Raw genomic sequence first — 26,814 nt, 5'->3', positions numbered from 1 at the left:
GCTATTTATATAAAGTAGAATATGGAAGGAAGAAAGGTTTACTTAGAAATATCCAAAAAGTAGATGTGTAATCTGGGATGTGTGAGAACTGCATTCCTATTTCGAATCTGTAGAATAAAAAAACCCAGAATTTCTGACATTTAGGCAAGATCCTAAAAGATGATGATGCACTGGCTTGTAACAGTTTCTTAGAAAAGTTTGCCTATGACTCTTTTTTTTAAGGTCCTGTGTGGTCATCAGATCAAAAGGGTGTGCAGTGGTCAGTTAGGAAGGTAAAAGAAGCCAGAGTACAGTGATTTTGGAGGGGCTTAGAGGATTATGCTATACTGTGTGAAAGAAAAACAGTAATTAGGGTCTCCAGACCTAAAAAATTTATTCATGCAAGAAAATGAAACAAAATAATTCTGATTCAGCCGCTGACTGAATCTGGCTATATATTTTGCTACATTCACCTAATTAAAGGGTTGTGGGAGTTGAGGGGTTTTGCTTTGTTTTTTTTCTTTAGGCTGAATTTATATAGTTTCAAGCTGAGGTTCTCATTAACTAGGGAAACATTAGGATGAAAGAACTTGAATAGCACCTGTGTAACCTTTCAAATGGATAAATCTGCAGTCACAACTACAGAAAGGCTTTCATGTGCAAAGTGTGCCCTCAAACTTTAAATAGAGTGTTTGAAATCCAGTTCATCTGGTAATGACTTGGCTGAAAATATTGACAGGGTCCAGGTAAAAAGCTATATTCATTGTCATCAATGCATGGCAAATAGTTGATTCAATGTTCAAGAGTTTATCTAGATGATTTAGTACCCTGTAGTATAATTCTTGATATATCACATCTTCATTGCCTTAGCAACTTTGCTTAAAACACATTGTACTTACCTTAAAAAATTCATTTTCCCCTTTTTATTTTGAAAAAAGGTTGATGTATATTTATTTGTGGGGAAATAGAAGCAGATGCACTTCTACATAATATTTAGGAACTGTTATTTAAATTGCTTTTAAAAAATTCTGCCCATGTCTTCAATGGAAATCTTAATTAGGTTCTGGATGCCAGTCTTATAATGTAAGGTATAGTATACACAGAAGCACAGAGGCTTCTTGAAACAAAAATGTTAAATTGTTTTTTTTTCCATAATAACCATGACCTTTAAAACCATTTTAAAATGAGCTTCTTGGTTTCTTAATTTTATATCGGATTATATATAAACTCTGTTGTTCTGCTTTGGAGGAAGTCATGCGTAATTTAGTAATAAAACAAATATGCTTTGTTATACTCTTTAAAATCTCAGCAGTTCTAGCTCATATCTGATGTGCATGGGCACTGCAGTCACTAGGAGATGCCACAGCTCATGTCCTACAGTGTATTTCACAGGAATCTGTACAATTGTAAGGGAACTGTAAAATATATACTACATGCATATATTCTTTTCTATAAAACATGTGTGTATCACATGAATCTCTTGAAGAATCTGATGAATAGTTTCTTCCTTTGTAAATTAAAGGGAAGCAAAAGAAAATCCTCCCCACAACTTTAATGGTCCATATATGAACTAAGATGTAGACCATACCTAGTTGTCATTTCATTTCATATAATGAAAATGCATTTCTTTTCTCTCTAATTGAGAATTGGGATGTCTTTATAAGTCTCTTTTGGTGTCCCTGAGGACATTTTCAGTGATAATGTAAAACCCGCAAGGTCTCCACAACTCTCTCCTAAAACCATGTTTTTGTCTGGGAAGTAACAGAGTGTAATGTGAGATACAGCAGTTGCCAAGGTAACTGTTCTTTTCCCATTTAATAGCAGCAGGTGAATGGTTGCCTGGATATCCACAGTAATTTGCTGGGGCTCTAGTAATTCATGAAGGATGTACACATTCTTTTCCAGGCTTGTTTTTCTCTCACAGAAGCTTTGACTAAAACCCCAAGGTACATAATAAGTATTAAAATATTATTCAATATTATTAAATAATTGTTCTTCCTTTAGTGCTGTGTTTTTATTATTAATATTTTAATACTGTTTTAAATGCAGAATATTAGATCAAAATTTTTTTAAATTATGATAGTTCTTTTCAGAAGAACTTATCTTCTGATTTATTTTTTTTTAAATCTTGGTTTGCTATTTCAAAACACTTCAGAAATTTAACTAATTAACACCATATTTAAGTCTGGAGCTAATGAGACAAATTTTCAAGTGCAATTTCTGGTTTGTTCTTATTGCACTTTCCTTTAGTGAAACCAGTAAGATGTTTGGAAATAAGACTAGTCTCATTCTGACTCTGTTGCAGCATTCTCCTGAATTTAAAAGCAAATATACCCAGCAAAGAGGTGTTCAGATTTTATGGACTTTGAGAATAGATGGGAAAGTTCTCACGAAATGTGACATAATTACTTTCAGTGTCTAGAACATAAGTCTTCAGTGTGTCATAATTAAGTTTTAGGTTTACTGTATAAGACTGTTTTATTCAGTCTGCTGGCAGGTCTAGAAAGAATCTGTTGCATTGTTTATAACTCAGTTTATGATCTCATTACATACATATAATCAGAATGGAAATAAAATCTTAAGTTTGGGACAAACAAAATATATTTTAGAGATTTCACTTGTGCATAAATTTGGCCATCCAAGTCTCTGAACATGTCATCTGTGTGTGGTCTGAGTTCCAGCTGTTAAATACCTTAGAACTGTGAAATCTCCTCACATAAATTTAGCACTTTATGTGAAATAGCATTGATTAAAGAAAAACAAATCTCTCTTAATAATGCAGTTGTTATTATGAATAATACCCAAGTCCCCAAATACTAACATTGCAAACAAGCTGGCAGAACATAAGTAATCAGCTAAATAAAGCCAGCAGCCATATTTATGAAGAGAAGGACAAGACAAGGTCAAAGCTGTTCCACCTTTAAGAATTAAATACATATTCTCAGTGGAACTCTTCTGTGTAATGGCAATCATGACATTCTAAGAGATTTGATGGAAGTCTTGTATTTATTTAATTTCTATAAGTTTTCTCTTAGAGCACTTGCTTTCTGAAAAGCACAATTAGTGCTGGAGATGAGTCTTTTAAAGCTGACAGTGAAACTGCTTCATAACAGAAGTTTAGTCAGCTTTCTTTCAGTTACTGAAATAAGAGGGGAGGTGTGTCATTGTGTGGGAGAGACAGTTCTTGGCTCAGAAGCAAGTTGTTTTGCCTCCCTAAAAAGGGATTGGAGAACAAGTAGATTTGTTTTAGGCATCCATCTTAGCCAAGACTACCACCTGACAGGTAGACTCAACATCTTGACACCCTGTAAATGTTAATGCCATCTCTGATTTGTTTTGATAGCCTCATCAGACACTTATTCACCAAAAGTACTTATTTAAGTAGATTAGACTCTTAGAATTAACAAAATTACTGCAATTCCCAGTCTGAGGACACTTTTTTACTGGGGTATGTAACTTCAGACAGATGTGATAGTTGTTTTCTTCTCCCTTTATGACTTGACACTAAATCCTGTAGCTAAAGTGAATGACAGCAGTGACCAAAGCACAGCTCTAAGATTCTGAATTGACTTGTAAATTACCTGGAGTGCAGCAGTTTGTAACAAATAAACCTCCTCAAGGCTTCTGGAGAAGCTTTCACTGAAATTATTTTTAATGTTTAATTAATAAAATAAATTTCTGTCTCTTCCTATAAAGATTTCCAAATTCAAGTCTGCTAATAAGTAAAGGTGAACCAAAAGAATGTTAGTAGAGCTGCTAATCATTTCTGAACAATAGAAAGAAAATGCCTTATTGATACATGTTTATTCACTCTGATTCTACATATTTTTGATTTATAAAGTATCTCAATAGTGGACTAGGTTGGAAAATATTGTCCTTTTAAGCTGTCAAACTAGTACTCCTGATTATTTCAGAAGGGCAAAACTGACCTTTCTTCAACGATGCCCTTGAAGTTTGCAGCTTCAGTACAGTCAAATGGTAGAAACAAAATTAACCCAACCACACGTAAAGCAACAAACGAAACTGGGAGTACTTAGATCCTTCTATAGTTGCATTTCTCTGTGGTAATTATATTGTTTTCTCTCATAGGTGTAAAAGAGCTTCTAGAAGCTGTAAGTACCAGGCATGTGTTTTCTTCAAAGTGACTATTGTTGTAGAGATGAATCATCAAATCATCCATGTGTTGTGTTTTCAAAATTCTTTTTAGTTTGTAGAAGTAAGGGTTGGCACTCACTGAGAATTTTAACAAGTCTGGTGAATCAAACCTCTGAAATACGGACATAGGAGTCCAGAAAATAGCTTTGAAAGGATTCAGTACTACATTTGAGAAGAAGAAACAGTGAATTTATTTTTTTTAAATATTATGCTAAATGTTGAGCATTTTTTTGTGTATGCAGAAGATGCATACACAAAACAGATGTAATATTTACAAAAATATTAGCAACGTAGCAATGTTTGAAAACACTCATCTTGTGACATGAGTGATCTTTACAAATTGTTAGACAACCATGTGTTCTGCAGCAATCTTCTCATCATCTCACTTTATCTACTCTTGTGACTGATTTTTGATATCTGAAGGGATAGGGTGGAGGTAACTAGAGAGCAACTTAACCCCTTTGCAGAAGAGTAAAATTATATATGTAAAGCTTTCTTAGGTGAGTTCGTTCTTCCTTATAATATGAGTGAAAAAGTTTTCAGGCTATGGATTGAACTTCTGTCAATAGCAAATCAATATCAGATCAATTAAAAGTATGTCTGAATGTCTTTTAAATTTCCTATAGGGCTTCAGTGCAGCTACTTATATAAAGACTGTTTTTTCCTTATTGAAATGATACAGAAGTAGTTTTACTGGCTATAATTCTTCCAAGGTAAGTTGGTTTGAGTTGGGGGAAGGAGTTGTGAGAAAACAAATGCTAGGACTCATGCAGTCAAGGAGCAGAAATGTATTATTTGCTCTGATTTAATTACAGGAACTAAAGTAGTTAACAGAAGTGAGTCCCGTGGATGAAGAGGCAGGTTAAAGTAGATTTTAGTTTGTTTTGAAAAAGTGGCTACACTAAGGTGGTTGCATGTTTTACAGCAGATTGAAGCGAGCCCTGTTAAGATCAGAGCTCCTAAAACCTATTTCTAGAAATAAGCTGTGACTGCTGTTTACCAGGCAGTGGGAGCCCAGTGTGTGTGTTTGGGCTTCACTGCACTGTGACAGTAAATAATGTTATGGACTGTGTGTGAATTACTGTATCTTATAAATGGAATTTATCAATGTAACTGTTTTTGAAAATAATGATTTAAAGAATGGGTTTGAAATGAGAAAAGTTTTTTCTATTGCTTATGATGTACACTTAAAACACTGATTAGGAAAAACAAAGGTTAAATCACAGATTAATCTTGTGTCAGTCTAAATGGCCACCACAGAACAAATGCTGGTATAATTCTACTTTAAGTTATTTTGACAACATGAACAGTATTTAGGGACTTAAAAATTGAATGTGTGCAAATGCCATCCAGTATAATGTAAAACTTCATCTCCAGCTTTCAGTAGGCATTCTCAAGTTCTGTGTTTTGTGGCTAAATACAATCCAGGCATTTATGAGTGCAGATGGTGTTTTTAACCAGCTGTACCACTGTGATGTAAAAGGAATTCCTTGTAACATAGAAGGGCACCTCATCAGCTGAGGGGAATGCAAGGAGAAGTGCTCTAAATGAGCCCGCAGAAACATCTGTTGCAGTCATAAATATATATGAGTCTGTTCAGCTGTATAGAATTAAAATTATGTTTCAATAACACTTATTTTAATAAGCCATAAAAGAGATTGCATTGCAAATTATAGATGCTGACTGAAATTTAAAATCAAACTAATGCTTATTTTTGTGCTGCATTTTCATATCAAAATAACATTGTGTTTCCCTTAATACAGTTAGAAATAAAGCATTTGGCAAAGAAAGTAACAGGCTTGCCCTGTATTTTTTGTGAAGAGTCATACTTTGGGCTAGAAATTATTAATAAATTTGAAATATATTTGTATATTACCCTTCACTTATGAAAAAAACATAAGACATTATCTCCTCTTTATCCAAGCGTAAAGTCTCTTTAACATTCCTGTCATCTTGGAACTAGCAAAAAAGGCTTTTTCAATGAAGCTCCTCATTGTCTTCAATGGTTAATTGATATAATTAGTTTATAAATTAGGTTAATCGTTTTGCAATATTTACAGTCTTAGAGAGCTCTTGTCAATGCTGGTAAGGTCACAAGGAGTTTGTATACACTTGAGAGAAAAAGGAGAATGAGTCATACCTATATGCTAAGGATGGAATTGTTTTCTTAAGCCTTAATGGCAGAATTCCCAATCACCTAAACAGGGCAAAATTTCTCTTTTTATTTCTTATATTTCTTACCTGCAAAATAAAAATAACTTTCTTAACATGTTTTCAAAGTTGTGCTTCTGTCAATCCCCAGTAGTTTTTTTTTCTGTTTTTTGTTTTCCAGAATGATCCTGTGGTTTAACCCTGGCCAACAACTAAGGACCACACAGCCACTTCCACTTCTCCCCTCTCCCCACCACTGCCATGAGGGGAAGAGAATTAGAAGGGTAAAAGTAAGAAGACTCTTGGGTTGAGATAAAGACAGCTTAATAGGGAAGGCAAAAGCTGTGCACACGCAGAGCACAAGGAATTTGTTTCCTACTTCCCATGAGCAGGCAGGTGTTCAGCCATCTCCAGGAAATCGTGGCTCCAGTGTGTGTGCTGATTACGTGGGAAAACAGGTGCCATCATTTCAAATGTCCTCCTGCTCCTTCTTTCCTCAGCTTCATAGGCTGACCATGATGTCAGATGATATGAAATATTCCTTTGGTCAGTTTAGGTCACCCCTGTCTCCTTGCTGGTGGGGAGGTGTGAGCAGTAGAAAAGGCTTTGGCTGGGTGTAAGCGCTGCTCAACAAAAACTGGAGCACCCCTGTATTGCCACAGTGTTTTCAGTACATATCCAAAGCACAGCCCCATACTAGCTACTGTGAAGAAAATTCCCTCTATCCCAGCTAAAACCAGCACAAATTCCAGACTTTTCTCAAGCTGACTACTTGTGTGCCTGCTTCAGAGTGATTAACTCGATTATTATTTTTTTCCATGATTCTATTATCATTTTGTTCTACAAGTATAGCTTACTCTGATTTCCTGTTGCAAATCCTGTTTCCACTTACTGATCATCTCCAAGAAAATATGGAATACATGCCATAATCAATCTCAGTACCCTAATCAACATCCATTTAAATGCATCACAGGTTTTACGTCTGTCTCGACTTGCCAATCTAACAGACATAATTTTGATTTATTAGAAAAGTCCTACATACTGTTACTCTGTCAATTAAAAATAAAACTCCTGAAGTAGTCTGAAGAACATGCAAGTTGATATTTAGCACTTAAATTTTTAAAATGACCCATTTACCTATAAAAATGTCATTAATACTTGAAGAGCAGATTACTTACTTACAATGCTTAGCAGTGTATTAAAATTGTTATCTCAGAATATTTGAATAGTGATTTAAATGAAACATTGAAATGTATTAATCTTTTTACTCCTCATTTAGGAAGAATAAAATAATGAAAAAAGTAATGGTCTAAAATTTTGTGCATTACTTAGAGAGAAGCTTGGATAATTCCTTCTCCTGAAGGACTATTTCTGTCAGGCCTTGTTATGTTTGACTTCTACCATCCTTGGGAACTACTCTGTCAAATTGATGTTTATTTGATATATATTTAATTTCTCTTCAGTAAATTTGTCCAAACACATGCATCATGTGCACACATGCCTGCTTGTATGCTAAGAATATGAGCAGGAAGGGACACTGGGAGATGTCAATCCATGTTTTGGGTAGTTGTGGCTGTCTGTATGCTGATAGGCATCTTCTGCTTGACTGCGCCTTGTACTGACATTCGCTGGGTTCTGCCTCAAGGTGGAGCTGTTATATTTGCAATGGAGATCAAGACTTGAAGAGCATTTTCTTCCCCCAAATGCCGTTTCTGATTTGAATAGATGTATGAGTTATATCTGTAAATAAAAACAGCGAGCGATTTTCCTCCCCCTCAGCAAGAGCTGGAGTGATCAGTGTGTCACGCAGGTGGATGGGCCTGCAACTCTGACTTTTATTCAACCTGACAACACCTTTTGTAGGCTCAGGAAGATGCATGCCTTTCACTTACAGTAGGATTATGACAATGTGTGCATTCCAGCTGTCAAAGGCAGTGCTGTTCTTCTCGTGGCTCTTTGTAATTGGGAATGTTTTCCCAGAAGACAGTATGTGTGTGTGTTTATTGTGTTCCAATTAAGACTATATGAGGCAGTTATGGCAGGCTGTCAAATCAATGGGACGCTGGGAATATTTTAGTCTCCATGCTATAGTCTAAATAACCTTTTAAGGACTCTGTTCCCTCAATGTGGTAAATAAATGCTGCATGTTTTGTACTTAATAGGCCTTGGAGTAATGTGTTCCACATGGCTTTATTGCTGGAATGAGACCTTCTTATCACTAAATACACAATAGTGACATGAGGTCATTTCAGCATGAAGAGATGCATAAATCTTATAGATGAATGAAGTCAGTTTATTGTGAAGTTTAGTTAAACAAGAGTATTCTAAAGTAAACCTTGGTGGCAAATCTAAGGAAAAGGAGAGAAATCCATAAATACTTAATCTAGTCATCTTTAACCTCTCAGTTTGATACTATAAATATCTGTCTCAGCTGGATTTGTGAAAGTGATGTTCACTTCCTGGCTATTTATATTTCTTTGAGTGAGAATATCTTTATTCTGGTCACTTAAAACTTTGACTGTATAATTAATTTCTTAAACTTCTTTCTTCAGAGTGTATGAAAGAGATTGGGCCAAGCCTCTTAACAAGTGTAACAAGTGACCTGCTTTTAGGTCATTTTGTGTGAAGTTTACCAGAAGTGAGAAGAAATTAAATTAGGCCCGCAATAGCTTGTGCAACCTGAATTGGGAGCAGGTCTGTAGGACTTTGATGGGCTGGGTACAAAACACTTATTGGTGAGGGGGTTCACACTTTGAAGCCAGTACTCTATACAGAGCTGGGTAACATCCTTTTTGTTAAGATGCTTACTCACCCAAAAATGCAACTTCTAATTTCTGACAGTATTGGTAAAATTGGATTCAATTAGCTTTGACTGGCACAAAAATGGAAAAAAAATATTCTTGAATGGTGAAACATTTTAGAGTTCTAAAAAATCAGCATTTTGATCATTTGGGCCTAGACTGGGATCATGGACACTTGAAGAAACTGAACACAAAATTCCTTTTTTGGAATTAAAATTCTGAACAAAACTGAACACAAATTCCTTATTTATATTCAAATCTTGATTTCAATTGATGTTTTATTTGCATAATAATGATGTATGGTTTTGTACATTTTTTCCAATTTCCTCCAAGGTTTTTATTTTTTTACCTGTTACTGAGAACTTTTTTTGTGCTTCTAATACATGTATTGATTCATGAAGGGAGAGAACTCATTTCAGATAAGTACCCTTCATCACCGTGACAGATTGGTAAAATTAAAAGCAACACTGATTCATATCTTAGTGATGTAAATGATAATTCTGCTTTAATTCTAAACCTATTTCTTCTGTTAAAAATTACAAGTACAAGTAGTTCCAGCTAATTGAAATAATTAAGTTTTTCCCTAATAATACTGGGCCTGAAATATGAATAAGTAGGACTGAAAATTGTGATAGTTTGAGCTTTTTCCTTTTTTTTTCTTTCCTTTTTTTGATTGTTTGGGGAGCTCTTCCTTGGGAGCAGCTAAACCTTGTGGAATTAGTCTGTTTGCCTTAGTCTGTGTTGGTTGTCTTGCCTAGTGTTTTTCAGAATATTTAGGGACATATTTAATACCCTTGATGAAAACAGATGTTGAAATTCTCTGCTAACAGGAGTCCAAGGTATTTGGCTGTGCAGTTAGTTCTGCCAATTTACTTCTGTGTTTTCTATGTGCTTTAGATGCCCGAGGCCCAGTTTTTGGGTAATTTTCGTTCCTGCCTCATATGCTGTTTATGGCTCTTGGATGGTTCATGCCTGTTCTGAGAAAGATAATTCCTCATAGTAATATTTAAAGTTATTTGAAACTAATTTGAGGCTGACTGAAACCCAGAGCACAGTTTTGTCAGTTTATTCTAAGTTGGTGAGAATTAACTTGGGCTCACTTTCAGACTAAGAAGCAACTGAACACAGCCTTGGCAGTTGTCAGGACTTTATTGCAGGATGATGATTATTTATTATTGTTGTTGTAGTATGCATGCATGAGTGCTTCCTCTTTGTTTTATAGCTAAGCTTCTTAATTTTAGAGCTTGGATCCACAAGAATTAAAATTAGTGTGGAATACACCTTCTATCCCTGTCCCATCTTTCTTCTCAGCTTATTCTGAGAGCTTTAATTTCTGTCTTTCTGCTCAGATTTTTCAGAAGTACTGCAGATAGCAGCATTTAAAAATCAAACTGTCAGTTTCAGACCCTTCTCTTGCTTATCTGTGCTGGTTCCAGCTGGCAGCTTCAGCTCAGCTCAGCTTGGACTGGTTGGTGTTGTCAGAAGCAACCTTTGCTATCCTCTCAGCAGAAGTGATCTGAAAAACATGGCAGAAGGAAGATGATGAGCTGAATAAGCTTATAGCCAGCTAATAAGGGTAAGTTCACAAATCCAGCAGGGCTTGAATGTCTGAAAAGCATACTAATGCTCACGTTTCCTGAGAAGGGCTTGCTGTGCTATTTGGCCTTAGCAGAGCTATGTAGGTGGATAACTCATTTCACAAAGATACTGCTCCCCTTCTGTCAGACAAGGTATGCCATCAGGAAAGAATCTCTAAAATTTATGAACTGCAGACTCACTTGCATTTTTCAGCCTTTGCTGGTACTTTATATATACTGATAAAGTAATGAATAGAATATTCAAAACATACCCCCATTTTCTTTAAACTTTCTGGCACATTTTAGTTTGTAAAAGCTAAAAAGGAATCTGAAAGAGAATAAATTCATAATGTTGAGAGACTGTTTGATTATGAAATTCACTTATAAATTATAGATGACAGCCAAGTTGTCCTGTCACTCCTCTCAATTCAGTGGTCTCAATCCTTATCGTCCTCCAAATAATTTTCAGAGAGAATGAACTTGGAATATTTCCTTGGGATTTCAGCAAGTTGTGACACTCTACAAATATCAACTATACTTATTTATGATGAATGTGTACTGGATAATATGATGCTCTCAGAAGGTATCTAAATATCTGAAAGTGCTGTATTTTGTGCCCATGAGAGTGGGTGCCCAGCTGATCAGACACATGCTGGACAGACACCTCCTGTATAGAATAGATCCTATACAGAGCTCTACTGTGTGAGTTGATCTTCCTGAATGAATAGGCATAGCAGCCTGAAAGAAGACGAATCTATGTGGGAAAAACCCCCCAAAAAGCACACATGTGAAGTGAATTCTCCAGGAAGTGTGTTAAAACACATACATCTGTAATTTTTTTATTTGTGCATCACACATATAATGAATTTTGTTAAGGAATTCTAAAATAAGAAATTAACCTCGTAGGTTATTTTTTTCTGTCAGGCTGTTAGAATATCTTCACAATATTTAGAAGTTCTGGAAATCTTGCTCTTACCAAAATAACATTTCTTGAGCATTGAGTTACCCGGTTCTGTTCGTGCTCTTCTGCTGTGTCCATCACAAAGTTATTTGTTTTCCTGATCTGTTCCTATGGGAACCATGTGGTTTTAATTACATGTTATGATGTGGAATTATCTTTTTTGCTTTGGCAAGATTGCTTAATGTCATTCCATCTCTGTATTGAAAAAAAATGTATTTTTCAGTTGGCATAAAAATATTGTCAGACAATAAATTAGTGATGATACTTTCCTTAAATTCCATTAGACTGATATTTTGGGACTCCTTATTTATTCTTTGAGGTTTATTGCTGTTGTTTTTAAAGTATTCTCGTTAAAAGTCTTGCTGTTGTGTGCTGATGTGGTGGATGAAGGAAGTAAATATAGTCATTGTGGAAGATGTAAGCAGAAGTAGAACTGCATTTACTTGCAGAGGAGGAGAGGACTCAGATGAGGCAGTGTACCATTTAGAGATTGAAGGGGTATTACAGCAGCCTTTGTATTCAGATGTTTTGGCTTTCTTAAAAAAACCCTGCATTTGCTCAGGATAGTATATTCTCAAGTTGTAGAAACATTACTGCTCCAGTTTTTTATGTATCAGAACTAATGTATTCAGCAGTAATAACTTTAAAGAAAAATGACTGCCTGGCACCCCATTTTTTCCAGGAGGCATTTGTTTGACAGGTAGACATATTGAGAAGCTGGCAAAAAGTCAGCAGGAGTGCTGGAGGTGATGCACGGTCAGAAGGAGGCCCAGAGGCAGTGGCTTTGTCTACTGACTCTTCTTTTGACTTCTCCTCTTTAATTTTGTGATTTAGTGCCCTTTTATAGTTCAGCAGACAAGGGAGCTGGCTGGCAAATACATCAGTGGGGCTTTGGAGACAATTGTATTTCAAGATACACAAAATACAGTTGCACAGTAGTGTTGTTGAGGGAAGTGTGAAAGTCAGAACACTTTTGCCCAGGTGTTTCTTGTATGGATTTAGTCAGGTATGCTGCCATGGGTAGTGTGAAAGTGTTCTGTGAGTGCAGTGCTTGAAAAAATAGTTATGACCAGCCTTATTCTGGAGCGTGCTGTCTGAGAAATACATTAAAGCCTACAGAAACTGAAAACCTTAATGGAACTTGTCTGAGCCTTCTAGTAATGAGGAATTTTCAAGGTTATTTCATAATATTTCATACTAAGGGGAAAGTTGATATAATTTCAGTGCTATTTTTCTTTATGCTGAGAGAAATCTGCTAAAGGTAATCTGCTCAGTAAATTCTGTCAATTATGCAATTTTTGAAATAAATTACAGTCCCTTTTTTTCCCCCTCTCTTGTTTGAAATGTTCTATGGGACTTCTATGGGACTTCTAGTTCTATGGGACTTCAGCATAATCCTTGTATAATAAAAAGCAGGGAATCATATTTAGTTTCTAAAGTTTAGCCCCTTGAATTAAAAAAGATGTCATGGCTTTGAGTTTGTGTGAAGAAATTCCTATAATTTTTGTAACAGCTAAATTGGTTTTCATTTTTCTATCCCTCTTCACCACAGCTTCCAGAAAAAAGTAACCTTATTTTTACAATACACTGAGGACAGTAAGGGGTGTGTGTATAGGGTTAGGGAGTGTAGAGTTAGTGTTTTCTTTCATGTTAAGTGTTTGTCTAAGCTGACATAAACAGAAAATTATAACATTTTCTACATAACCTCAATACATGTGTTGTTGTCTTCTTAGGGAGAATAGAATGATCCCTTGATTTCTACTTTATTCCAGAAAAATGTCAACTACGGTTTTGTAGTTAGATATTTCTGAGTATTTTTCAAACCTGCAGAATAAAAAAAGGTGATGTTATATCCAGGTTTTACACAATAGCTTCCTGATTTCATATCAGTCTTTAGTGTTTTCATGAAAATATAGACTGAAAAGTTAGCATTTCCTTGCATGCTATTTGCAAGAGGATGAAATGGTTAGTCTAGTTTCTTAAGTATTTCTACTAATTAGTTGGAAATAATTACAAAATGTCATGAGTCATGACCTGAAATGACCCGTATATTTCTATAGTTGCTTTTTAGAAAAGAGAAATATTTCTATTGAGATTTGACATACATGTTCAGACAGAGCAATCAATACATGCTATTGGTAGTGCTTGATTTCTTAGCATTACTGGTCTATAAGTATTAAGCTGTCTTTTATAAAGCATGTACTTTATATGGAGATGGAAGTTATAGATGAATGGAGTGGGATTGTTTTGGAATTACAGTGCCCTAGCCAGATGATCTAAGCCTGTGATTTTCAGAAACACTGAACTGTAATGTTCATAAACACACTCTGCAAACTCAGTTTAACTGCTCTTTAATTGATAGGGACTAATTGAGTACTTTCAAATGCATTTGCAGGAATTTATTGTTGTTTTCTTGTTTTGTATAATCTCAGACGTCATTGACTTTAGTTGTAATCAATGATGATCACAGTTTCTAAAATCAGAGACATCATAAAATGTATTCCAGTACTTTTTGTCGACTTTAACAGTAAAAAAATTGTGAAATCTAACTTGACAGTTTTAGGACAACAGTTGTAACATCATTATCCTTTTGATAATCTTACTGTAGAAATTGATTTTGTTGATGCCTATGTTACAAGAGAAGGAATTTCTCTCTTGAGCCCTTCTGTGCCACTCAATATGTACAGAAAACCATGCCTCTGATGAGAATGTGTATTTCAAATCATATTCAAAAAGAGAATGTTTAAAGGAAATTCACTCCATTACTGCAAGCTCTTGTCACTTGTCTTTCATAGTAATGGAGAGTGTGTTGCATGACAAAGAAAATTGGGCGGCTTTTATTCATTTTCTAATCTAATTAATTGTAGTATTGCAACATGAATTTTGGTTAAATACTTGTATATTGATGAGAATAGCATTCTACTACCTTTTTCATTGTATGTGAACATTTTTTGCTAGTGGAAGAAACTATCTTCCAACACCTTGAATATCAGGTTTGCATACATTTTCTTCAAAAGCTGGAGTTAATGTCATCACAAAGTTCACCTGAAATAGTCTTCTAAGAGAGCCTTTCTTAGTGTGCAACTTAGTGATTTGCTTTCCTTTTGCTATTTGATTTTGGGTTTTCATTGTTTGCAATATTTTGAAGATTTTTCAAAACTTTGCAAATGTGTTGTAACAACTTGTAGCAATCAAGGTATTCTGTGTTTAATATTGTATTTAAATTTTATTTTCCTTTTTTTTTCAACCAGCTGGAAGTGTAGTGTTGTGCATGCAGTAAAATATTTCAGGATCGCATCATTTCAGTGTCTTACTGTCTCACTTTGCCTAAAGCATTTGAACAGCTGTCTTTAGTAGTTTAATGACCTCATTGCTCAAGTATTTGCTGGATTTAGTTCTGAATTTCCACTTAGAAGATAACCTTTCCTTTGGAGTAATGCTTAAGGTTTTGCATGTATTTTAATTGGATCAGTATTTTAAATCTATTCTACTTTTTCTCTAAGAAGTATGCCAGCATATGAGAACAAGTTTGATGACTCACTGTAGGGCAACATTTACCCAGTACTAACTGAACAAACTTGTGAATCTGTAAAGTGAATGATGCAAATGATGAAACTTTTATCACAAATTTTACTAAAATGTATCAAGTAAAATATTATTCAGTTATTAATAGCTACCTTATTTACATGTGAGTGGCCTTTTTTTCATTTCCCCCAGAATTCAATTATTGCTTGCTCTTAAATGAAGACTTTTAGTACATTATTACTAGGTATACTGATTTTTATTAATTTGGGTTTGACTTGTTTTGTTAAGTGATTTGGGTGGGCTTTTGTTGTTTGGGTTTTTTTTCAGGGAATGGGTTGTGGTGGTGTTTTGCTTTGCTTTTATTTTTATCAGGAGCAATCTAATTGCTTATTTTATTTAAAAGTCACATTTTCTTACTAATTACGTAAGTATGATTCTCAGTACCAGGAATTATTTAGTTATGTGTGGATGCCTTTGTCATGGATGCTCAGCATTGTCCTTTATCTGTGTGTAGAAATAAGTCAAGAAGTTTGAAAGCTTTTGAGGTCAACTAATCTCCTTTTCAGTCTTCACGTATATTTTTAATAGGATATGACTTTTGCTTTTTTCTCTAGATTTTTTGCTAATCTTTTATTTCTCCAAATATCCATACTCATACAAGTGTATGAATTTCTAGATATCAGCAGTGTCTCACAGCATACAAGTGTATGAAGTTTTAGATATCAGCAGTGTCTCACAGCCTACACCATTGTTGAAGTAAAATTGTAGTGAGTGGTTGTGGGTTTTCCTAGGTGTGGCTTTTGATTTAAATTTTTTTTAGCTGAGTATAGGCAAAAAAAGAGTCAGTGCCTGAAACTGAAGTCCTAAAAGAATCATAAGGAAAATGCCGTTGTGTCTATAGGCACAGCCAATGGGGTACACAGAACAAATTTATTTCCCAAAACACCAGGCAGTAAGTGGTTGTTTCTGGAGATTGTTGCTCATGTATTAGCAATAACTGGAAAAGCTGATGGTCTTAAGATAAAGCATCTGGCTACAAAATAATATTAAGGTATTCTCAAAATTGTGGTTTTGGGACCTCATATACTGTGAATTTGGTGCTAAGCAATCAGTAGGAGATCTAGAATTTTATGTCTCAGGCTCAGAAACTGGTGTGCTCCACCCTACATTCTCAAAGGACAAGGAGTATCAGTGGTTTCAAGTGTGATGCTGCACTTTGGGTCTTGTCTGGAAACATTTGCTCACTTAGTTTGTGCAACTGGACTTGATAATTAAACTGTTAAGATCTTCCTCTAATGAGTTTAAAAGGGCTTAATAAAAAGTTGGTAGTATATTTATTAAAATTTTCACCAAAATAAAGTGTTCAGAGCTCCTAATATAGTTCTGCTAGATGATAGTCTGAAGTAGTTTTGAATTTAGGGCTTGTGCTTTTGGCCACATTATTGGAGATTAGTCACTGCCTCATTTTCCACTTCATTCTGATTTTCACTTTATATGCTAGGTAAAGACAGAGCATGGATAGAAGATTTGTCCCTTCAGGAGTTGCTGGTAAGGTTTGACAAATGTCTGGACATAGAATGTACAGGGGGAATGTATGGATATATACATGGGGGGGAAATCTCATCCTTATATACATGTGGAAATGTTGAAATTCCAAGGTGTTTCACTGATGCTCTGGACTTGGCTGTGATTGTCTACTTATCTTGTTATAGCTGCAGGTCTTCAAGTGTGTATGTGGCAATGAAAAAAAGTAAAAGGAGGGAGGAGTCCCATTAAAATCAAATCAAAAATGTGGTCCATGAAATGTCAGTTGGACACTGATTTCGTTAAGTATAACTAAGTGTAGTTCCCTGCAGTCATCCTTCAGTATCATTACATTTTTTCCATTAATTTGCTGGCTGGCACCTGCTCCTTTCTCATCCTAGGTGTCATCCAGCCTTCTGACATGGACAGCTGCTGCCATGGCTCAAGCAGAGCTGTGGGTGGTCTAGTGTGGCTTCTGGTGAGGCCAGCAATCCAGTTCTGTAATTTATCACCTTTTGCAGGCAGTTTTAGTGAGGAGGTGAAGAAAGGCTGGAATTAAAAGAAAAAAAAAAAAAAAAGCTGTCCTACTCATCCCACTGGCACCTCTTGTCAAACAGCTGAGGTGCACAGTGGGCAGCTGCCTGAAGGAAACTCGGTTTGCCTATCTGTCTCTAGTAATTTGTTCACATCAATTTGGTGAACAATGTAACTTGGTACTATGTCAATGTATTGCACAGAGGCCTGACTTTTTTCTGGGCTTTTTGGGGGTCTTTTTTTAGGGTCTTTTTAGCAGATCCTCCTATATTTGCTGGTTTACCAGATTTTATTTGTCACACAAGATCTTGAAAACTCAACACAGAATTTGGCTTTACATCAGATGGGAAATCTAGTTCTGTTTGGATTGAGATGTTTTTTTGAAGATTACATCCAATTTCAGCTTTCTGTTAATACAGTGGTCTTAAACAGGGGAAAAATTTCTAAGTCATTAGGTATCAGTGTCTTGTTGTTAATAATATCTTTTAAATCATACAGCTATTCAAATTGAATACAGAAATCCTAACATGCTTCAAAATGCAGATAAAGGAACACTGCTGAAATTACTTCTGAGCAACTTTTAGTTGTCTGCTACATGAGAATTAGTTCTTGATGGCATAGTGGAAAAAGAATTTCTACTTTTTTTGGTCTATGCACCTGGTGCTCTTCATGTGTGTTTTGAGAACTTGGCATATGTGAGCCTGGAAGCAGTACTTTACTTCTTTTCGAGAGAAATAAAGCTCAAGCTTTCTTGTTTGTTTGTTTGTTTTAAATTAATTTTATTCCAGTAGTGTCTGTGAGGCATTGAAATACTTTTGGCTAGATTACTTGATTGCATGGCTGTGGGTTGAAGATCTATCTCAACTGTCCCTTGTTGCCAGAGGTAAAAATTATGCTTATTTTAGGAGAGCTGGTTATCACTTTGACTAGAAAAGTAACCTTAAAATACCTCGTTCTTTATAAACTAAATTCTTTTTTCATTTTTGCCTCTTTCTTGTCTATCTTTGTGCATCTGTCATGTCTATAAAACCAACTGCTTACCATATGTGATTTTAATGTGTTGTTAAATTACAGTTTAATATAACAATTTACTTTAATGAAGTAAATTTCAGGCAGTAAATAGAAAGCAGCCTCAAATGTATTCACAAATGGCTAGAGCGTTATTGTACTAGAATGTTTGCAATAGAAATTTTGTTTCTTACATGAAAATTTTGTCTCTTAAATGAAAAATTTAAAATTGCTATTTCTCATTTGAAATTTTTTAACTTAGGAGAAAGGAGATACAGAATTTTCCTCTGATGCCTCTTTCCTTTCCTCCTCCCACCCTCACCAGTCAAAAAGAGACTTAGAAATACCACTAAATCTCCCGTGAATTAGTTCAAGTGCCTTATGTCTCTCATGTTTGTTCCTCAAGACCCAGTTTTCAATTTAGATTGTTTCCCATTACATACGGCAGAGATTCCATGACTTCATTTATTTTTCAGTGCTTTAGCACGAACAAAAAGGTTGAAGAATATTTTTTGTAAGGGGCTGTGGGACTATTTCCCAACTTTTTTATTTTGTTATCTGAAATATTTGGACATTAGCATTTATTTTTAGTTAAAATATTTTTCTCTAATGCACTGTTTTAGTATTTGAAAATTTGCAGATTCTTATAGGAAGAAAAATTCACCTTTTCAGCTGTATTTAATTCAGTTAGTAGTGTTGCAATGTTTCCATTTTGGTCTTGAATTTGTTATTATATTTCTTCCATTAGCACACAGTATTTCATCAGTCATCATCTTAGCAAATGTCTTCAAAGACAGTACATTTTCTCTTAGTCTTTTGGCTAAAACCACAAGCACTGGCTGCTGCGTTTCATTCCTGTGTCACAAAACAGCAAAGTACAAGAAGCAATATTTCCACATACTAATATAAACAGTATGTAACACAATAAAAGCTGCCTTGCAAATGCCTCTCCTTCGATGCAAATTAACTTATTAAAAGTTAAATAATGGAATTAGTTTTATTGAACTTATTTATAGTTTGGCAGGCCTAAACAATTGGATTCTCAGCCCCTGAAGTTCACAGGCAGGCTTTGGGGCTGTAACAATTCCACTGCTTTATAATTGCTGTGTTGCTGTATAGAAAGGAGATTTTCAAGCAGAAAAGGCTGAAAAAGCTCAGCTTCAAAGTTTTTGCTTCTCAAGCTGCAGGGTTTCTGATGGCAATACTGAGTCAAATCTGACTATTGGGACATAATCCCCTCCAGTTTAAGAAAGTCCCTATTGACCTCCATTAGAGTAGAACCAGATTGCTGCTGTGTGCTACAAAGGCTTTTGCTCTTATAATTTTCAGAGTATCAGTATTAAAATTGGGTACTATCTTATTATGTGCAATGAGAGATTTTACTGGAGATAGAGAGAGCTTGTCTTCCTCATTCTTGCCTTCAGGTCAGATCTAAATAATTTCTATTGGAAATTGTACGGTTTGCTCCCAAATTCACATTTTTGAGAATGAATAGTGTTATGCAGTTTGGCCAAAATGTAAATTTGCAATAACCTTGTCACAGAATGGAAGCAGCTTGAGTAAGAATAAAGTAGTTTCATCCGTAGCTTTGTCAGTTAAGGACAAGCTCCTGATATTTCATTGCCTTTCTGGGAGAGAGGGATTTATGGGGAAAAGACAGAAATTAAAAAAAAAAAATTCCCTAAACTGGGACATCATGCTCTTTAAATTACTTATAGGTTATCAACACTTAAGGCTTGAGATGTTGATTCTGAACTTGGCTTCATGAAGCAAAAACAGTTTTTGTTCCTTCTCTCTATGATGCATATCTTGGAAAACACGGCTGTCTTTGGAAGAACTCTTACCATTCTTGCCATGGTGCCAAATCAGTTCTCTTAGAATAAGAGATCAAGAGAAACCTTGAATATTGCTGCTCATCCCTAAGTTTGGAAAAAAAATTGGCATAAGAAAAGAAAACTTTATAACTTAGAACAATAAATCCAAGTCCTAGATAAGTGACTGAAAGAGAATAGAGAGGAACAAAGTCTGTTTAGTTGAAATATAAACACATACTTACGCTTTATTCCACTGATTTAAAATATATTACCCTTTTTAGCTTTCCCATAACATTTGCACTACTGGAATGTCATAAACCATTTATTTTAACTTTTCTGGTGATCAGAAAAAATAAGCAGATGGAGAAAAAGGTGCTTGTCAAAGCACATCATAATTAATTTGGTAGCTTGCACACTAGGGTTAGCTTTTCACTTTTTGAGTTCTTCATTCATACAGTGGCTTTTAATTTTGATCTTTTACCCTAAAAATATTCTAAAATGAAGAGAACTGTAGAGGGATGAGGGGATGTAGTAACTGGTCACAGTGAGATGTTTGTGTTATTTTGCAAATCAATTGATAAATAAACATTTTATTTTAGGGCTCTGCAAGGAGACTTCTCAGTCTGGAAGCTTTTCCAGTGATTTTTCTCTTGGAAACTACAGAATAACAAGAATTCCAGAACATGAAAATGTGCATTTGCACTATGATACTGGTAGCTGGAATAGGTGTCCCTAAAGTCAGTTAGGAATATTTAATCCTAGAATTTTTGAAGAACAAAAGCAACCACTGTTTGTACTTGTGCAATGTAATCATGATTAAAGTTTTTATCTGAAACAAGTATCCTATTTAATAATAATTTAGACCCACCAAGCCGCATCATCAGCATATATTCTCAAACTAAAAAGCAATACAAAGTAGAACATGTTTGAAGCATTAGGTTCAGATCTAAAAAAATCTTGCTACTGTAAAGGATGCATTTTTTGAAATGGCATTTTAAGTCTTCCAAAAGTGTGAAACAGACTAATGAGAAAATACAGATTTCATGAGAAGAATTTATGTTAGAAGGTTTTATTCCTAGTCCATGTTTTATTATTAATAAGATAATATCTCATCAGAGGAACTTTAAATAAGAGAGCATTAGCAGAGTGTTTTGGTTTTAGTTTGGGTTTTCCTCTTTTCTTTCATATTTTGTTTGCTTAGAAGGAAGTACATCTCCATGTACATCTCCTTCTTTTTTCTACTCATATACTATCAGGTATGCTTCAAAGCAAAAAAAAAACTAAAGTGGCAAGTTCCTTTATTTCTTTATTTCCTTTAAAACCAAGTTACTAACCTAATTTTTATTGTGAAATAGTTTTTGTGTGATATAAGAAACAAAAGAAGGATTTTGCAGCCCAGGTAGTCTTACTGTGTTTTTCACAGCATGGCTGCATTTAAAAAAAAAGAAAGGGAAAAACAATGCACTTTTCTGCTCAATGATACTGCATGGAGAATTATTGATAGAGGACTTATTGACTTCCATGGAATCTTAACAGCTGTACTGTTGCATATACTTATGTATTGTCCTGTGCACATCTAAACTAGGTACCTTCATTTTAACTACAGGCTTACTGATAAACCTAAATAAATCAGGTTTTTATGGAAGTGGTATTACAGCAGTCCAATTGCCTCTTCCTACTAATCCATTTAATAGCATTGGTATTTTATTGTGTTTAAACACATACTCCATTCAGTTCTCTGTGATAACACAGAGGTGTGGCTAGTTGTTATTCACGTGACTTCCATACACAGCAAAGCCCAACTCTTCAGTTGGGTTCTATTTTCTGAGTTTATCTTTGTCACACAGGTAGTACATTTGTTAAGTTATACTGGGGCTACCAAAACTTTGCTATTCTGGAACACGCACTTTCATTGACAACTATCCCATCTTTTTCAATGTAATTTTGTTGGGAATGGTCTGGTTGGCTGGCCATGCTCCTGGTAATGTAGTTTATGTCAAGTGAGGCAGACCTCTGGGCTGGGGATGCCAGTGACATCTCATTCCAAATGATGACGTTGACATGCCCTCTTTGCTGAAGATCCATTAGTGTCTGTATGGCCTGGAATTCAGGGATGCTGCCTTAGCTTGATTGTAATTCTTGGTTTTGCTTCAGGGCTTCTCACTCTGCATCTCACACATACACCCCCAGGGGAAAAGGGCAAAACTACTAAGAGTATGTTAATGGCTGTGCTGAAGAATACACAGGTCCAAACACATACAGAAGTAGCTGTAATGAGTTTGCCATATCCTTCTAGACTTGCTTATGACTTTGTTCTACTTCTACAGATGGGAAAGGATGGTATTAATAAGGCAGATTATATCTTACTGGTTTTTCCATGAAAAACTATTGAGAGTGACTCCAAAGGACAGAAAAGATTATGATCTTAGTAATGAAGGTTCCTCCTCAAGAAGTTAATAAGAACTGTTATTTACAGGTATTTTTAAATGTCTGTACAGCCATGTTCCCATGTAAGCCTGTTGTAGTACTTGGGTTCTCTACTTTACACATTAGTCAACACCAGAAAGGCACATTTCATACATCTACTTGAGTAAGAACATTCACGCTGTCTTTGTTTGTTTGGGAGAGGTTGCTTTTTGGTTTTGAGGGGTTCTTTTTGATATTTTGTTTTTATTTGGGTGGTTTTTTGTGGGTTTTGTTTGCATCTTGTTTTGGTTTTAGTGGAGTGTTGGTATTATGGTAGGTTTTGGGTATTTTATGGAAGAAAAGTGGATAGTGGTGAGTTAGCCTGATTAATTTCCCTTCTTAACTTGTAGTTGACTTTTGTACTTTGACTTGAGTGATATCTGGGACTAACCAAAAAAAAAAGTGCCTCTACCCAAATACTGAGAAGCATCTATATTTGATCTATTTTGTTTTGTATAAATTAATGAGGAATGTAGTTCAAGTCTGGTTCAGGTCTCCAGACTCAGAGCCTGGTTTTACTTAGTTGCCCTACAGTCTTCTCTTAAATTGGACTTCCACTACTTTCCTTAAAAAAACCATGGTCTTTACTTAGTTATCTGGGGTTGAATCCATGTGAGATAAGTGTTACGGCAAAGAGAGAACTGCCTGGCAATGACAGTGGGTTTGGAAATGCTCTGTTTACAACTGTGGTGAGAAGTTGAGTGAAATTTTTGACAGAAAGCTGAAGGATATTAAGTTTATTAATTCATGTATATCTGCTCTATGCCCCCACACACATCTGCAACAGATACTTCTGGTTAAAAGAATTTGATCTATGTGTGCATTTATATGGACAGAACATATTGAAGTATTGCATTTGCTATGAGATATGATCCTTCTGAGCATGGAAATATTTTATTTCCTAACTAGACATACTGTAGGCTCTGAAATTAAGTTATCTTTGTCTGATGAAAAAGACCAGTTGTGAGTTAAATGGATTTATCATCATCATTGATCGTCTTTTAAGATGCAGTTTAAGTTTAGTTTAAATCTTTCTTTAGGATAAATCTAAAGAAGAATGAAAACAGGTTTGTTCTGCATTGAACGTATATATACAAAAAAAAGGGAAGAAACTATTATTCTTAACTGATTTTTTTACTGTGATTATTTTCCTAATATATTATAAATACTTCCTTACCCTTCCTAGTTATCACAATGGTCTCTTTTATATTATCTCTCTACCTTATATTAATTATGAACTTTTTTTTTTTGTCGTAGCCATAGTAAATTTGTAAACCAAAGTATTATTTTCTTACTTCAGCAGTTTTTTCCTACGTATGCCTGAGGCACAGTAGCAGTGAAAGAAGGAGGAAATATAATGCTTGTTTTCCTATAGACACCTTCCATATAGTACTAAATAGCTTCCAATGTGGGAAAAAGCCTGTGAGTAATTCTGCTGATAAAAATGTAACTTTTGCACCTACATTTCTGAAAGACCTTCCTTTTTGAAGAAACTTTTTTTCAAAAAGACAAAGAAAACCCTCCTGTAGAACAAAAAGGTGTGTTACAAAATAAATATTAGTGCCCATGAACAAAAAGACATCAACGGGACACTCTAATATGTATTTCCTTGTTTTCCTCATACCATTCACTGCCTAACCTTTTACTGGTCTAATTACAAGCCACACCTTTTAAAAATTAAAATGTGCAGTATTACCATTTCTATGTCATCAAGTGAGCCTGTTCGAATTCTATTAGAAGAAGAGGGTAATGATGCATAAACAGATTAAATTAGTATCACAATAGCAGTGAGGTTTTATTCAGGTACAGGGTGACTACAAAATGAGGAAAATATTCTGTTTCTATTATTAATGGCTGTCTAAGTCAGTGAGTGATTCAGAGAAAAGTAGAAAACTTCAGGTATCTATTTTCAATATTTGACTTCACAGAAGTGCTACAAGAGCTGCTGGAGGCCACAAGTTTCAGACCACAATTAGACCCTTTCACAGCAGCTTTCAATTAAAATGAGACATGTTCACTTCCATTCCCACCACCAAATCCCCCCATCAATACTCTGAGTGGAAGCCTGTTCCAAAACCTGATTTTTTGATGGCTGGAAATCTTCTTTTAATAGGCATTTTTTTCCCTAGTCTTTTTTTCCCCCTGGTGTTTTTCTCTATAATAACTGCTTGATAAAGAAATCCGTTAACTGTTGTATCAAGGATTAGTCTACAATCTGTTTCTGGAAATTCAGCCTCCTGTAATGATGTGATTCTTAACTTTTTACAATAGCAACATATAGATCTTTAATATATCCAGGATAATGTATCTATATGGAGGGAAATGGACCTCATTAATCTTCCTTTAGTACCTTTTTCGGTTTTGATTTTTATTTTTAATTTCCTTCCTGAAACAGATTCTCTTTTTTTATTTTACAATTTTTTGATTCCTGACAAAAGAGGAGATGCTTTCTGTCTTCATAATGTGAAACATAGGTTTTCTTAGAGCTTCTTAGAGACACTTTTTGCTTTTATCAGGTGACAGCATCTTTTAATTTCATAGCATGTCATTATATTAAATTGGGTAATATCACTGCCATGGAGAGATATACTTGTTATGGAAAACCAGGTCCTATTAAATGGGTGAAAATTGTTTAGAAAGAAAAAAAATCATGTGTGATAGAAAACTTTCTATCTGAATAGAAAATTTAAAACATTATATGGAAAGAGAAAACTTCTTGCTCTACATTTAATAGCACCATGGATCTCTATGTAATCACAGAAGAGAATGACAGAATATTCTGGGCTAGAAGAGATCCATAGGGATCATCAAGTCCAACTCTTTATGTGAATGGTCTGTACGGAGATCAAACCCACAATCTTGGTGTAATCAGCACCATGCTAATCAGCTTATCAGGCCTGGTTTTTTTCCTAGATGGACCTGGTGAGGATAGGCTGAGAGAAGTGAAAAAGGGCATGAATAGTCAATTTAAAAAAAATTAAAATCAGATCTTTAAGAGACAATAGCATCTTAGCCGATTATGAATTTTTGTTAATTAGCAATATGAATTAGTTTAGAAGTAAATTTTGAGCACTGTAGTAGAGAGTAATTGAAGAAACAACAACAGTGTTCTTGTTAAGGACTACTATATAAAAATGCATAATGTTTCTGCAGTTCTTCTTAATTAAGCTGATTCATAGCAATGCAAGAACAGAAGACTAGCGTAAGAGTGTTAAAGTAACTGCTGTAGGTTTTATCAGGAAAGGAGCCAGCCTGGAGAATCAAGTGTTATAACGAGTTTCTTCATGGACCACAAATACGAGGACAGTGGGGCAGAGAGAAAAGGTTTTTAAAACTTTCTAACGGACTTTAAAATAGGGAGTTTTAGAGCTATGGGAAAAATATATCTGAATGGCCTCCTTTTGAGTAGTGCACCATAGGAGAATGTTTGATTAACAAGGAAGGTATTGATTTAGTGCAAGTTAAGATGATACAGTTATGTTTTCTGTTATTGCAAATTCAGTCTCTCTGAAACACCAGAGATTATGGATTGTGAATTGATACAGTACCTCCTCCCACACTTGCTTTAATCACTTGGTTAACAACAGCAGTTTCATTTTTTGTTTTTCACTGCTGAGAATAGATAGATATTAATTTCTAAGCTAAAAAAAGTAATTACTTAGAAATATTTTCAGATACTTTAAGAGGGTAACTTTTAGACCCTTTTCAGAGAAAAATAAAGTAATTTCATTAAAACTTGATGAATATTTTACCAGAGCTCTGTAACTTTAAACAGAAGGTCATTTAAACCCATGAAGCCAAGAAGATATTATAAGATATAAAAAAATTAAATGGCAATGTCTAAGGGGTGCTACTTCAGCAATGTTTTGATAAGATAAGGAGGCATTTCTTTACCATTATGAATGTTTCCTTGTCATCAGAGATATGCATTTCTTAATGACTGGGATTTTTGCCTGTTCATCTGTCTGTCCTAGGACCTTACACAGGGCTGCTCATCATCTCTCTATCAGAAAACATTCAATGAAAATTTATATAGTGTCAAAGAACCAAATGAATTTTCATGGATTTTCTTGTTGTCTCTCTTTTCTAATGTGTAAACTTTTGGATTTGAAGTTTCAATTTGTCTTTTGTTTCAGGGACTGAAGAAGTGTTAATGACCTGGGGATAGTATAAAAACATAGTGAAAAAAAAATTCAGATTTCAAAAAATATATCATACAAAGAGGGTTGTAAAGGTGCTAGTTATAAAAATCTGTAATATAGGGGTTTTTTCCAGAAAAGTACTATAAGTGTTGCTGTTTTGGCAGGACAAGGAAAGGA

General features: G+C 34.9%; 1 long non-coding RNA gene across 1 annotated transcript in view; it reads left to right on the top strand.

Annotated features, from left to right (window-relative positions):
* The window catches only part of LOC135446660 (uncharacterized), a 44,926-nt gene extending 37,517 nt beyond the window's left edge, over positions 1-7,409 (top strand). The window contains exons 4-5 of the long non-coding RNA XR_010439861.1: positions 4,069-4,091; positions 6,467-7,409. This is a non-coding gene — a long non-coding RNA (uncharacterized LOC135446660). The remainder of the gene's footprint in view (positions 1-4,068; positions 4,092-6,466) is intronic.
* The last annotated feature ends 19,405 nt before the right edge of the window (positions 7,410-26,814 follow it).

This window comes from Zonotrichia leucophrys, chromosome 4 (assembly GCF_028769735.1).
Source record: "Zonotrichia leucophrys gambelii isolate GWCS_2022_RI chromosome 4, RI_Zleu_2.0, whole genome shotgun sequence".
NCBI classification, from domain to species: domain Eukaryota; kingdom Metazoa; phylum Chordata; class Aves; order Passeriformes; family Passerellidae; genus Zonotrichia; species Zonotrichia leucophrys.
This window is presented reverse-complemented; position numbering and strand designations above follow the sequence as displayed.